This window comes from Rhipicephalus sanguineus, chromosome 8, assembly GCF_013339695.2.
Source record: "Rhipicephalus sanguineus isolate Rsan-2018 chromosome 8, BIME_Rsan_1.4, whole genome shotgun sequence".
Classification (NCBI taxonomy): domain Eukaryota; kingdom Metazoa; phylum Arthropoda; class Arachnida; order Ixodida; family Ixodidae; genus Rhipicephalus; species Rhipicephalus sanguineus.
In genome coordinates, this window is record NC_051183.1 from 141,468,724 (window position 1) to 141,482,710 (window position 13,987).

A 13,987-nucleotide genomic window follows, 5' to 3' on the forward strand; every position below is an offset into this window, starting at 1 on the left:
TAGTAAGCACTGATACTCGCTTGGGTACTCGATATGCACTATATCAAAGCCTTGTGAAACGCGAAGAGAAACGCTAAGCGCGTCGTCTCTTCCCTCTAGCCTGGCCGTTAATTCCCACAGAGTGAGCGGGGAACGCGGTGCAGCCTCCTTGCGAGCGTCGGAGAGCTGTTTTTCTATATAGATGGATGCTATGAGCGACGCTTGGGCTAAAGCTGCCGCCTCGTGGTGTGTTAAAGCGTTGAAGAAGTTACACTTCTCCTATTGGAAACGCGACGAATCGGACGGTCGCAGGAACGGCGCGTTGCCGGAGCTATTGCGGAGGCAACGAAGTGTTTTTTTAGAGCCTGGTGGCACAGATTTCACCGCCCCGTTATAAAGGGGATGCTCATAGCATCCATCCATCCATCCATCCATCCATCCATCCATCCATCCATCCATCCAAGAGCACAGTGACAGGAAAGTTTGAAAGCTAAGAGGCGCGTTCATGTAGTCCCCGTTATCTTTTGGTGGTAGCTCAATGGGCTAAACGGCCGCCAGCCATCTTCGCGGACTGAGAGGTCGTGGGTTCGACTCCTGTAAATGGAACATTTTCGTAGTTTTTCTTCTTTGCTATCTGTTGACGCTCATTTTGCTGACGTACTTCCGTGACGGAAATTGGTCATTAAAGTCTTGGTGGACCACGGCATAAAGCACTTTCGTGTTAGAAAAATTCAACTGCTTATGTGAGGAGATGTTTCACTTTCCTGTAGCAATTCCCATGACGGAGGAATCAACGACTATTTGATTTAGCCTTTCTCTGCCGAGTTGTCTGGCCGAAAATAAAACAAAGGTGCAGATTTTTTAAATTTCCCTATATTACTCTGCGTGTCGTGCGGCAACTGCAAAAACATTTTCAAAGGCGCTCTATTCGCAGGATACAATATTTTTTTTCGAAAGTATGCAGATGATTGCCTTCACAGCACTGCACCATGGAAAGTGCCCTAACCGCTCCAATCTTTGGTGCAGAATATGTATCTTTGAAGTTTAAAAAATAAAGCGCAGGGAAGCGAGTCCATGAAAACACCTTGGAAGCGCCGGCGGGCGTTTGCTTACATCTACGGCGTCTCTGCCAATACTTCCATACGCGGTCGTCGTCCGAATCGGATGATTTAGAGAAGCTATGCTGCTATGTGTAATCACTGCCACGCTCGCAGGAGAACTGTGATTTGTCATATAACGAAGCTTCGGCAAACAAGCGCTCTTTTTTTTGTATGTGAACATTGCTGTTCCGGCATGCGCGCACCGCTCGCGCACATGGCAGTACTCCATTGTCTAATTCCGGTTACATGAATCAAGTTCTTTCTTAACGAAAATGCATGATTTGAGCATGTCTTCAATTTTTTTACTGCGCTATTTGTTGTAGTTAGAGAACACAGCAAAATGAATCAGCGTAGCTTCCATGAGGCGTACAAAAATGCTTGTTTCTTGGTAGACAAGCCCAGCTCGTCGTCGGTACGAGCGGTGCAAACCGTGTGGACAAATTCAGCTCCTCTTCGGTAGGGAAAGGGTGAAATATGTATCTTTATCTATCATCTATCTCGGCTTTCGTTCAAGGACAGCGCAATTGTTCGATCACAAGAAGCGACTCTGCCGCCGACGCTGACACCGGTGTTTCTGCGAAACGACCTCCCTAACGATATCACGTTCAATGGCGATCTGTCCGGTACAGCTATTCTAAACTGCTGTCTGGTACAGCTATTCTGTCCGGTACAGCTATTCCGGTACAGCTATTAAAAATTGCGCTTTTTTCTAATCCCACACATCACACGCTCGTGACCTTTCGCGTCTCCTTGTAGCTTTTAATGCGATATCAATTATATGGACAGTCTCGGCTGGTTTTTGCCGTCGCCGTCGCCGCCGTCATGCACCATAAAAGTCCCAAATACAAATAGTTCAGAAAATGCTTCTGAAGCGCGGAATCGAACCAGGGACCTCTGGCTCCGCAGCGCGTTGCGCTAACCACTACGCCACAAAACGCAAATCCTTCAGGTAGCTAACGGGGAGCGTTATATACACACCCTTTACCGCAGTACTCAGAGACGGCAGGCGCTTATAAGCGTTTGTTCATTACCAGCGAGAAGGCGCGAGGAGCGCAACGGGCGTGCTTAAAGCCGTCGGCCAGCTCGCTCGCTTCATCTAATATTTGCGCAGGGAGAACCTTGCCCTTCCTCTGTCTGCTCGCGCGGTAGCAGCTGCCGGGTAGTGATGGACGCGCGGTAGTTGCAGCGGGTGCATCACGGGCCGCTTTTCTTGCTGTCGCATTCATTGCTTCGCCCTTGTGGCGAAACTGTGACTTTCCGAGGTGATACAATGCTTTTAAAGCATTGACTCCACTAGTCCACATGGACTAGCGGAGCTTCGCATGACAGCCACAGCTGTGTACTTTTGTGCAACTACAACACAAGCGGTATATTTACATTTACTCAAAATTGACTGTGTGGTTTCGGCCTGGTATGTTGTTCTCTCTCTTTTTTTGCCGTGGGAAATCAACAGACGACGAGGCGTCTTCCGGATGCTCCAGAATTGCGTCCGGTCGCTGAGCTTGGGCTACGGACGCCTTCCCGCGGAATGTTAAAGAGTTAAGAGAAAGAGCACACCGCGTCCGGGCCAGTAACGGAACGGGAAACACGACGTGCGTCGTGCCTCTCCTCTAGTTTGACAATGATTTATCAAGGGTCGAGAGGGTAAAGCGGTGCCACAGCCAAGCGAGCGTCGCATGGTTTTTTTTAATATGAATAGATTCTCTTTCTATGGCTTGGGCTAGAGACGGCACCTCGCGGTGTGTTATTGCGCTGACAAAGGTACGCTTGTTTTGGAACATACTTGGTGGAAACTTTTAAGCGCGATGTACAGGACAAAAGAAGAGACACACAGGACAAAGCGCTACTAACAACTGTGAACATTTCTTGAAAACATTGCCGCAGCTAGAGAGTGTGCGCACATGCGCAAGGCTTCCGATGATCAGCACGAAAAAACAACAGAGCCAGGCGTGAGATACACCCCCGTGACAACAGCAAGACGTGGAAATAGAATTCACCAGAACGACGGAAAGATGGGTGGCACGTGGATATACAGTTGAATATAACCTATAACCTATAGCCGGGGAAAGAAAACAACTAGAAAATAGGACTAAAAGCTAAAAAGAAGGCATAACCAAAAAGAAACCGAACGGAAACGCGCTTAAAAGCGGCCAATAATGAAACGCACTTCTTTATTTAATAAAGCTACTGAAGCGACACTCACGTACGTGTCGGGTCCACAACCTTCAATCAACGCGCCTTCGAAAAATTTCACGTTCCAGTTGGTATCTCCGTGACCTACTACTACCGCATTCTTCAACCTTGGGAAACAACCGCAAACTTTAGTGTGTAAAACGAGGTTCGAGTCTTCTCCTGACTTTGAGCACCTATAGTTCTGTCGTAACCGTTGATTAAGGCACTGACCGGTCTGACCCAAGTAAACACGACCGCAGCTTAATGGAATTTTGTACACGACCAAATCTGTGCATTCTACATACTGATATTCGTGTTTTGTAGTGCAACGTTTACTTGTTCGGGTGTTTGACACACGTTTGCATAGTTTTGCTAATTTGCCTGGTGCGGAGAAAACAAGACCCACCCCATGCTTACCAGCCACCTTTTTCAATGTATGTGACAATTTGCGTTCCTCGTACGCTCCCCTAACCGGAGGAACGCCTACATCTACCGCGCGCTCCTTCGTAGCTGGTTTAGAAGTGTTTCTGCGACCGCTAGTAGGAGCGGATGGGGGTACCCTGCCTGTTGCAAACGTGTGGTTTGCAGACAAGCTATCCGCTACCTTGTGTGGGCAAGACTTTACAAGGGCTGACCTGAGACATGATTTTGCGATTCCCCTTTTAATGACCTTTGAATGTGAGGAATCAAAGGGTAATACGGCTTTTTTTTTGTTCTTGGCATGTAAGCCCAGCAGATGTGGTCATGGTGATTAAAGGATAGCCGAAGGTCTAACAACTGAATGGTGTCGTCCTGTTGTACCTAGAACGTGAACTTCAGCGAGGAAGAACATTTTTCAGACACTCACACGATGGACGTAGCCAGTAGCGGTAAACGAGTCATTGGAGCTACATCTAAAATGACTAAAAAATCATCCAGTATCTGGAGACATTAACTACGCCTAGATGGGCTTCGTCAGGTTAGCGCTTAAGCTGAAGGCCAACTTAGCAAGAATAAGACAACCAATAAGACGGCCAATAAGACGGCCCAATAAGATGACCATAGCAATGGCATGTTGCAGGAGCTAATCGCGGAGGGCACGCATTACTTCACTCTGCCGCTCCCAGACGGTGACACCACCGCGCGAACAAAGAACACTTTGAAAGGAAAGTCTGAGAGTCAAAAGGCGCATTCGTGAAGTCTCCGGCAAGTGTGACTATAGCGCACTGGTTAAAGCGCCCGGCAGCTGTCGTCGCTGACAGACACGTCGTGGGCTCCACTCCGTTAAAGTGAACCCGCGTGCATCGCGTGCATTGTGCTGACGTGGTTACGTGACGGTAATACATCAGGAGGGTGATTCCACGTAAGATCGAACAAACGATGGCTGGTCGACCTCTCAAATTTATTTCAAAATTTTATATATTATTGCCTGATGAGTGGAAAGAAGAGATCCGCAATTTGTTTTGCCGACAAAAATTTTTTCGAACCACAGGAAATCGATAATGACGAAGAGGTGGAGTGGAGCGCTCACCCGCTCTGCTGTTTTGGCCAACTTTTGTTATGAATTGCACAAAATATATTAAAGTTAGGTAGCTGAAATTTATTTACCTAAATATATGCATGTTTTTGCTCCTGCTCAAGTATTTTTAGTTTTTATGTGTACTGTAGATGTTTTTATAAAAAACCTCAGAAATGGCCCAATCGGCAAAATTTTCTTTACTTTGAAGGTCTTTATCTCAAAAAAGCCTTGTAGCAGAGGTACGAAAATTCCGCATTACGTTCTTCGTATGCGTATCTACCAAACTGCCAAATCTTGTATTTATATATTTATTTATTTATTTATTTATTTGTAAATACTGCCAATCCCAAAGGGATCATAGCAGGAGGGCATATACAGTAGTTGAATACAAAATAACACAAATTGTGATACAATGGAAACAACAAATAATTACAAAGAAAGTGCAACACAAGAGCGATTAGTGGTATGTGCATATGAAGAAAATAGGCTCGCATAATAAGGCCATAGTCAAGGGAAGGAAAAAAAAGAAACATGGAAAAAAAAGAAAAACATTTTGAGACCATGGTGTAAGCATTTTAACATAGTAGAGCTTTAGCGCGAGGCGACAAATGCATCCTGTGGGGCTTCAGGTATTGGAAAAGAAAAAAAAATAAGAGCAGAAAATGCATTAAAAAAAAAAACAGGTGACAGGTGCAGTTTCATACATCAATAGGAGGGTGGAAAGACAGAACTATCTAACAGGGTTCAAGGTTCGCTTTCAAGTGCAGTTAAGAACTGTGTTAGTGGTGTGCTTTCTATGATATGTAGGGAAAGGTTATTCCATTCTCTTATGGTCAATGGAAAAAATGAATTTTTGAAACAGGCGGTATGGGAGGTGTATTCAGTGAGCATCTGCGTATGGTTATGTCCTGTAGGGCGTGTTTGTAAGCTTGTGATGAAGTTTGTGGCATCAATATTTACTTTGTTATGCGTAAGTAAGTACATAAATTTCAGTCTAGCTATTCTGGCTCGGCGCTGAAGAGTATCGATACCAGCAGTTTCCATTAACGCCGTTGGTGATTCATGTGGACCATACTTGTTAAAAATGAACCTTATTGCCTTTCTTTGTACGCCTTCAAGTTTAGCGATGTCTTGTTTAGTAAAAGGAAACCATACGATGTTTGCGTACTCTAGTATCGGTCTTACAAATGCATTACAAGCCAACAGTTTGGTATCTATGGGAGCTAATCGAAGGCGGCGTCGGATGAAAAAGAGTCGTTTGAGCGCGGTCGCTGTTATGTGGCCTATATGACTACTCCATCTAAGGTCCTCAGTTATCGTTAATCCAAGGTATTTATGTTCAGTGATGGCGCTTAATTCCGTGTTATTAATTTTGTACGGGAATAACGATTTGTTCTTTTTCCTCGATATTATGAGTAGGGTTGATTTTTTTGCAGTTTAATGTCATTTGCCAGTCGGAGCACCATTTCATTACTGTTTGTAAGGCGCAATCAAGGGCTAGATGATCTTCATGTGTGTTAATTACATTATAAATAATGCAGTCATCTGCAAACAGTCTGATTTTGACATGTATATTAGCTGGTAGGTCGTTGATGAAGATTAAAAAAAGAACCGGAGCCAAAACACAACCCTGTGGAACACCGGATATCACTTGGGCGGCATCAGACGACTGGCCGTCAATTTCAACAAACTGCAAACGATCTCTTAAGTAATCTGTTATCCAATTAATTATGGGGCCGTCACCTAGCGTTAACTTAAGCTTATAAATTAGTTTCTGATGAGTCACTCGGTCGAAGGCCTTTGAAAAATCTAGTAGTATAAGGTCAATTTGTTTTCTGGAATCGATGCCCAGGGACAGGTCGTGAACAAGTTCCAGAAGTTGTGTCACCGTAGACAGTCCACGGCGAAAGCCATGTTGGAAGGTTGTTAGGATAGATTCAGCGTCAAGGAACGATGTTATGTGTTTGAGAATAATGTGTTCAAGTATTTTGGATGCTGCGCATGTTATTGAAATAGGCCTGAAATTAGCTGCATCATACTTGTTTCCTGATTTGTGTACAGGAGTGATTCGAGCGGTCTTCCATTCTTTTGGAAGCCTACCAGTTGACAGCGATTTGTCAAAGATTAAACATAAATACTTTGCGACCCATTCTGCGTATTTCTTCAGAAATGCGTTAGGGATATTATCAGGTTCAGAGCCTTTCTTGGCGTCTAAATTAAGCAGAAGATTGAGGATACCTGACTCAGTGATTGTAAGAGGTTCTATATGTTTCTTAGCACATGCATCCGCATGAGGCATACTGCCATTATCGTGTGTGAAGACTGATTGAAAATAATTATTAAGAGCGTTCGCAGTAGCTAGGCTTTCGCTCGGGGAAGCTGTGTTTTCATCGGATGACTTAGGGTTGAGGTAGTTCCAGAATTTTGTAGGTGATGTTTTTATGAAGTTATTCAGTTTGTGAGTAAAGAAGTTTTCTCTTGCGGCCTTTAAAGTTGCTTTCAGACTAGTCATGGCATCATCAAAGTTGTTTTTTGTTGACATAGTAAATTTTTTCTTAAGTGATTTTCTTAGCCGCTTCACTTTCCGTTTTGCGTGAATGACGTCACGCGTTATCCAAGGGTTGTGTCTCTTTATCTTTTTCGCTTTTAAGGGTACGAACTTGTGAATGCAATGTGAGACAATATCTTTGAACATATGCCATAATATTTCAATATCAGTTGAGGCCTGGCAGGAAATTTCGTTGAAGGAGGATAGTTCGTGTGAAAGGTGGTCGATAATGCTAGTATCGTCAGCATTGTGAAAGTCGGGAAAGGATTTCACGACCGAATTGGAGCCTTTGTTATTGACTGGTATACTACACATCACCATCTTGTGGTCGGATATTCCGTCTGTTACCTCTATTTTTATTTCTTCTGGGGGGAAGTGACCGCCCAGGAAAATCAGATCTAGTATGTTCCCACCAAACCCATGATAGCGAGTAGGCGTATGAACTGCTTGGTGTAAGTTGAAATCTAACATAATATCGAAAATAACATCTGAAGGGGCGGAATGATGCGCCATTGTTAACCAGTTGATATCAGGTAGATTGAAATCCCCAAGAAGGATTACTCGGCTCTGTCGAAGATGATTATGCATGTATTTGTACAACGAAAGCATGGTGTCAGTGTCAGCAGCGGGACTTCGATAGACACAACCGACAATTATTGAATAGCAACTGAGTAAAAGCTTGCAGAATATTGCCTCTACTCCTTCAACATCGGGTAGTTGCGTAAAACTTAATTTTTTGCTTATTAGTAACGCAACTCCACCCCCACGTGTCTCTCTATCTTTGCGCAGAATCGCGTAGTTTGGGGGAGTTACTTCCACATCTAAGATATCAGGGGATAGCCATGATTCGGTGATAGCTACGAATTGTGGTTCAAGCGAAATGAGCAGATCTTCCAGGCAGTCTTTTTTGTTTAGAATGCTACGCGCATTGATGTTTAAAAACGTTATTTTATTCGTATTTTGACGGCGCGGGCGCGAGGTCCGTGCATCGTCTTGGCTGTTTTTTGACCGGCCCTCGGTACTATAGTTAGGTAGCGCAGGAGCGATGTCATCTTTTTCGCTGTCCCAAACAAACAGTTCTCCGTTTATACGTAGTTTGTCGTAGCTCATTATGACTTTATCTCCCGCATGTTTGAATTTCTTTGCACAGTTCCATAATTTCCTTCTTACATCACGAACTCGGCTTGAGAAGTCTTCGCTGATGGCAAAGTTAGAGCCTTTTAATTTGAAGCAGTTTTTAAGCAATCTGTTTTTGTCTCTGTGATCAAGCAGCTTGAGTATAACCGGTCTAACCTTCTTTGTGGCTGGTTTGCCTAATCTGTGAATTCTTTCTATCGCGACAGGTTCTGTTTTTAGGATGTCACTTATTATTTTCCCGTTAACAATGGTATCAAGGGAACTGGGGTCTTCATTTTTCTCTTCTGGGATACCATGTATAATGAGGTTATTTCTTCTAGACCGATTTTCTAAATCGTCTATTTTCATCTCTAGTGTAGAGACGAGATTTCTTAATGATGCAATTTCCCTCATGCACAATGATATCTCATTTTCAAGAGCGGGTAGGGTTTCCAACTTTTTGTCAATGGATGCCAATGTTACCTCTTTCATTTCTTTAACATCGTTTGCTATCTGCTGAAGCTGCTTGGAAAATTGCGTCATATCAGGTCCAGGGTTGCTCTCTACGTCACCAGCAAGAAGCAATAATTTCCTAAGATACGATCCCAAATCCCAATCATAGAACAAATCAGCCATGGGCACGGCAGCACAACTATGCAAGGGTTGCTCGTTCGGAAGCACTTGCCATAACTATTTCTCACCTGCACGAGATAGATGAAAGGATTAACGAGACGCATCCCAGCCATGCTGTCGTGCCCATGAGCTGTTCGAGGGTCGTGGGCCATTCTTATAGCCTTGTGGGTCCATTGCGTCATCGTGGTGGCGCCATGGTCGTTCTCTGAAGTAATCGGAGACGGCAGGCGCATGCGCGGTAGCGTCGGGATCACCGGGTTGAATGGCACTTTCGCCTCATGCCAGTCGATGTCGTCGATTAGCTTGGTCGAGGCAGGATGTGTCCGAGCACCTGATCCATTGTGCACCGCTGACGAAGTCGACAGCGCCGCAAAAAGCTGCACGAGATAGATGAAAGGATTAACGAGACGCATCCCAGCCATGCTGTCGTGCCCATGAGCTGTTCGAGGGTCGTGGGCCATTCTTATAGCCTTGTGGGTCCATTGCGTCATCGTGGTGGCGCCATGGTCGTTCTCTGAAGTAATCGGAGACGGCAGGCGCATGCGCGGTAGCGTCGGGATCACCGGGTTGAATGGCAGTTTCGCCTCATGCCAGTCGATGTCGTCGATTAGCTTGGTCGAGGCAGGATGTGTCCGAGCACCTGATCCATTGTGCACCGCTGACGAAGTCGACAGCGCCGCAAAAAGCTGCACGAGATAGATGAAAGGATTAACGAGACGCATCCCAGCCATGCTGTCGTGCCCAACACGACATATCTTTTCAGTAAAGAGATATGATCGGGCCAAGTTCAAGAAAACACCGAACAATGAAAACTTCTGACGACAATTAAAAAAAAAAAACATTTTTTAAATTTCTTAAACTTTGTCCACTTATTCTCCTCCACATCAGCTTTCACAATCATTAAAAACTTGTTGCATAATGTCGTTGCACTAATAGTTACGGACCCTCCAATGAGACCCTTAGGCAAGGATGGGCAATTCCGACTTCTTGCCCAGCAAGTGTATAAAATGCAGGCAGGGTTGAATTTCTTTTTATTAAAAGGTCAGCAGGTACCTAAAAAGGTGTCGCCGGCACTGAAGACGTTAATTTTGAAATTATTTCGTCACTGCAGCGGCCACGAGCGCGGAGCTACCGAGTAGGCGCGCGCGCACCCGAGATGCTCGTTGTAAGAGACGGCGCAGTGAGAGCTCGTTTTCGCGTCCTCAGACCGATTGAGTTCGAAACAGCAACACCTCTCGGGTGACTTGAACGCACGTGCACCGATAGACGCAGTGATCTGGTTAATGACGTCTATTTATTTTTCAGGCGGCATAAGTATGTTATCGTTAAACTGTGCGTTCCGTGAAGGTCTTTCATTGCAGTGGTAGCAAGAGCACGCGTTGCACAAGTAGTCCGTCTCACTGACAGTCACTGATCTTTCGGGCGTTAAACGTTCCTTCAAAGCATTTATGTCTAGATCGGTAACTCTGCGAAATTTTGGCTTCATTACAATAATTAAAGGCGTACTGACATGATTTTGAGTCATCGCAAAAGGGACATTTTTTGCTTCGTTGGTATCCAGTGTCCACGCTGTCCACGCACTGGAGTCGGAGAACATGTATAAAATATTTTAATTTGACTTTGAAGTATTCGTCGCTGAGCATTTGCAAGCCAGCCACACTGCAAGGACATTATCCCGACTAGTCAAGACAGTTCCTCCGAGTTCGCGAGTTCTGCGTCCTGCATGCAGCCTAAATCGTAGAAATCACTCTCAGGGTCACTGGACGACAATTCACTCATCGTTGTCTATTGCATCACGAGCAGATGACGGATTTCCCGCTAGTACGTCGCGAATTTCTGTATCTCCGTGACGTCACACTGCTATGAAGCGACACTGAGAAGCCACCCCCTCGATATCGAAACCGAAAGTGTCTTTTTAAGGTGGCGCTAATTAAAATATATAGGATGCATTCCCAGGCACCACAATAGTCGTTTTACGTTTATCGACACCAGTATTTTTTATTTAGAGCAACAATCCGATTTTTTTTTTAAATTCGTGTCAGTACACCTTTAAGCTTCTTGTGCTTCGAAAGGTAGTCTCCACAATAGACTCATTCAGAGCTATACTTTCTCGTCATGAGACGCACAGGAGGAGTAGAGTAAGAGCAAAGCACAAGAACTATCCGCGCCGAATGAAGTGTGAACAGCGCACCGAACGCGCGGCCAGTTCACGCCGTCTGCTGCCGACATCTAATATAGATAAGCGCATCCGGTTACCGATAGTTTTGCTTTTCTTTCCTTTGACAATCCATATTTTGCTTTGCCACTGGAGCGCCACGTTCATGCTTTCCACTGATCGCAACTGGCGCAGCGCAGTTTCTGTGGCAGCAGCGTGCGTGAAGCGAGCGCTCATAGCTCCCTTATAGAGTTTTCATCTTGCTTCCATCTCCGCCGTGTTATCAGCGCCTAGCTGAGATGCGAACAGAGGGCGGATAGAATAGCGAAGCTCCAGTGCACGTGCGTTCAAGTCACCCTAGAGGTGTTGCTGTTTCGAACTCAATCGGTCTGAGGACGCGAGAACGACCCCTCACTGCGCCGTCTCTTACAACGAGCATCTGGGGTGCGCGCACGCCTACTCGGTAGCTCCGCGCTCGTGGCCGCTGCAGTGACGAAATAATTTCAAAATTAACGTCTTCAGTGCCGGCGACACCTTTTTAGGTACCTGCTGACCTTTTAATAAAAAGAAATTCAATCCTGCCTGCATTTTATACACTTGCTGGGCAAGAAGTCGGAATTGCCCATCCTTGCCTAAGGGTCTCATTGGAGGGTCCGTAACTATTAGTGCAACGACATTATGCAACATGTTTTTAATGATTGTGAAAGCTGATGTGGAGGAGAATAAGTGGACAAAGTTTAAGAAATTTAAAAAATGTTTTTTTTTTTAATTGTCGTCAGAAGTTTTCATTGTTCGGTGTTTTCTTGAACTTAGCCCGATCATATCTCTTTGCTGAAAAGCTATATAAATATAAGATTCGGCACTGTGGTATATAAGCATGCGAAGAACGTAATGCGGAATTTTTGTCGCTCTGCTACAAGGATTGTTTGAGATAAAGACCTTGAAAGTAAAGAAAATTTGGCCGATTGGGCCATTTTTGAGGTTTTTAATAAAAACATCTACACTACACATAAAAACTAAAAATACCTGAGCAGAAGCAAAAACATGCTTATATTTAGGTAAATAAATTTCAGCTACCTAACTTTAATATATTTTGTGCAATTCATAACGAAAGTTGGCCAAAACAGCAGAGCGGATGAGCGCTCCACTCCACCTCTTCGTCATTATTGATTTCCTGTGGTTCGAAAAAATTTTTGGCGGCAAAACAAATTGCGGATCTCTTCTTTCCACTCATCAGGCAATAATATATAAAATTTTGAAATAAATTTGAGAGGTCGACCAGCCATCGTTTGTTCGATCTTACGTGGAATCACCCAGGAATGTCTTGGTGGACCGTGGCATAAAACAATTTCATGTTAAAAGAAAACACAGTTCGACGTAGCACGCTCGCAAATTTCGAACTGCCTGGGTCTGTAACCGAAACCGAAAGCATGACCTCCGAGATTGCGCGCCAGCGGGTTTCTCTCCAGCCGTCGCAATCGCCACGCTCGCCAGCAGAAAAATGTAATGTGTCTCGTGCACCCGGCTACCGCGAGAGGGCTCGTTAACCAAGGAATCTGGCGGCAGCGGAGACCGCGGCTCAAAGCACAGCGCACGGCATAACATTGTGCACATTGGTATTTTTTCGAGCACAAGGTATAATCAGTGCCCGTAAGTTCTAAATGCGCTGAAGGCAAGTATATTTTTTCTGTGACTGCATTTATTTCGGCCCAATTTACGAAGGAAAGCACGACAACTGCCCATATTTTTCTCATAGAAATCGTTGTAAGGACGTATCAATTCGTCTCGGGTTGTATTACTGCTTTATTCATTAGAATCCGTTTCATATCGGGGCAAAATAGCTCGATTTGAGAAATATAAGGGTGTTCTTGCACCCTTCCTTTCTCGAGACCTGTATGAGTGGAAACTGGGTTAATCTCCTTCAGTGAATCATATTGTCCTCCTATCGTGACATATCATTCTACTATTTGATCGCTACAGATATTGATGAGGTGGTCGAAACAAGCACGGTTACGGTGAAGATAGAAACGCTTGATATCGCTGAGCGCCCTGGTCATGTCGTTGAAGAGGGTCACGAGTAATTTTGTCGGCGTGTTCTTTCGGGCTTCGATTAGCGGACCTATATTTATTCCACGCGCACCCGCACGACCACCAAAAAAGGTGCACAGTTCATGCATGGTTTATATTGTTTACATTGGTACAAATCATAGAAAACTGAGACATTTTTCTTAGAATGCAGCTGTACATTCTTCTTGTATGAAGTATTTGAAAAGAATAATAAACAAAAATAAAATTAGTAGTTTATGGACGACGTTTGTGACATTCGGTAATGACAAAGACTACGCGAATCTTTCCGTTTACTGCGTTCCCATCAATTCGTATGAAATTAGTTCAATGGTTTTATGTCGACTGTTCTGTCGAGACGACGAGAATATCCCAGGTTGCGAGTTATACAGTGAATCCCTACTACATAGAACTCAGGTAAGTTGAATTAGCTTTTATATAGAATTATTTTCGGTCACGACAGTAAGTTAACCTCAATGCATAGAACATCTACGACTACATAGGACAGAAACAGCCGGTACGCTTGATATATGAACATCGGGAAGCGGCAAACACCCCATCAAATTGGCTTACCCTAACAAACTTTTGTCTTTTCCTCAAGGAAAGGGACTTGGCCGCATATATTTGGAAGACCGAGTGGTGTGATGAAAAGGGCGCTGCGCCGATGGACTGGAAACTACCGCTTGCCATCACGTGCTTTGCGCCTCGATGACTCCTCGTCG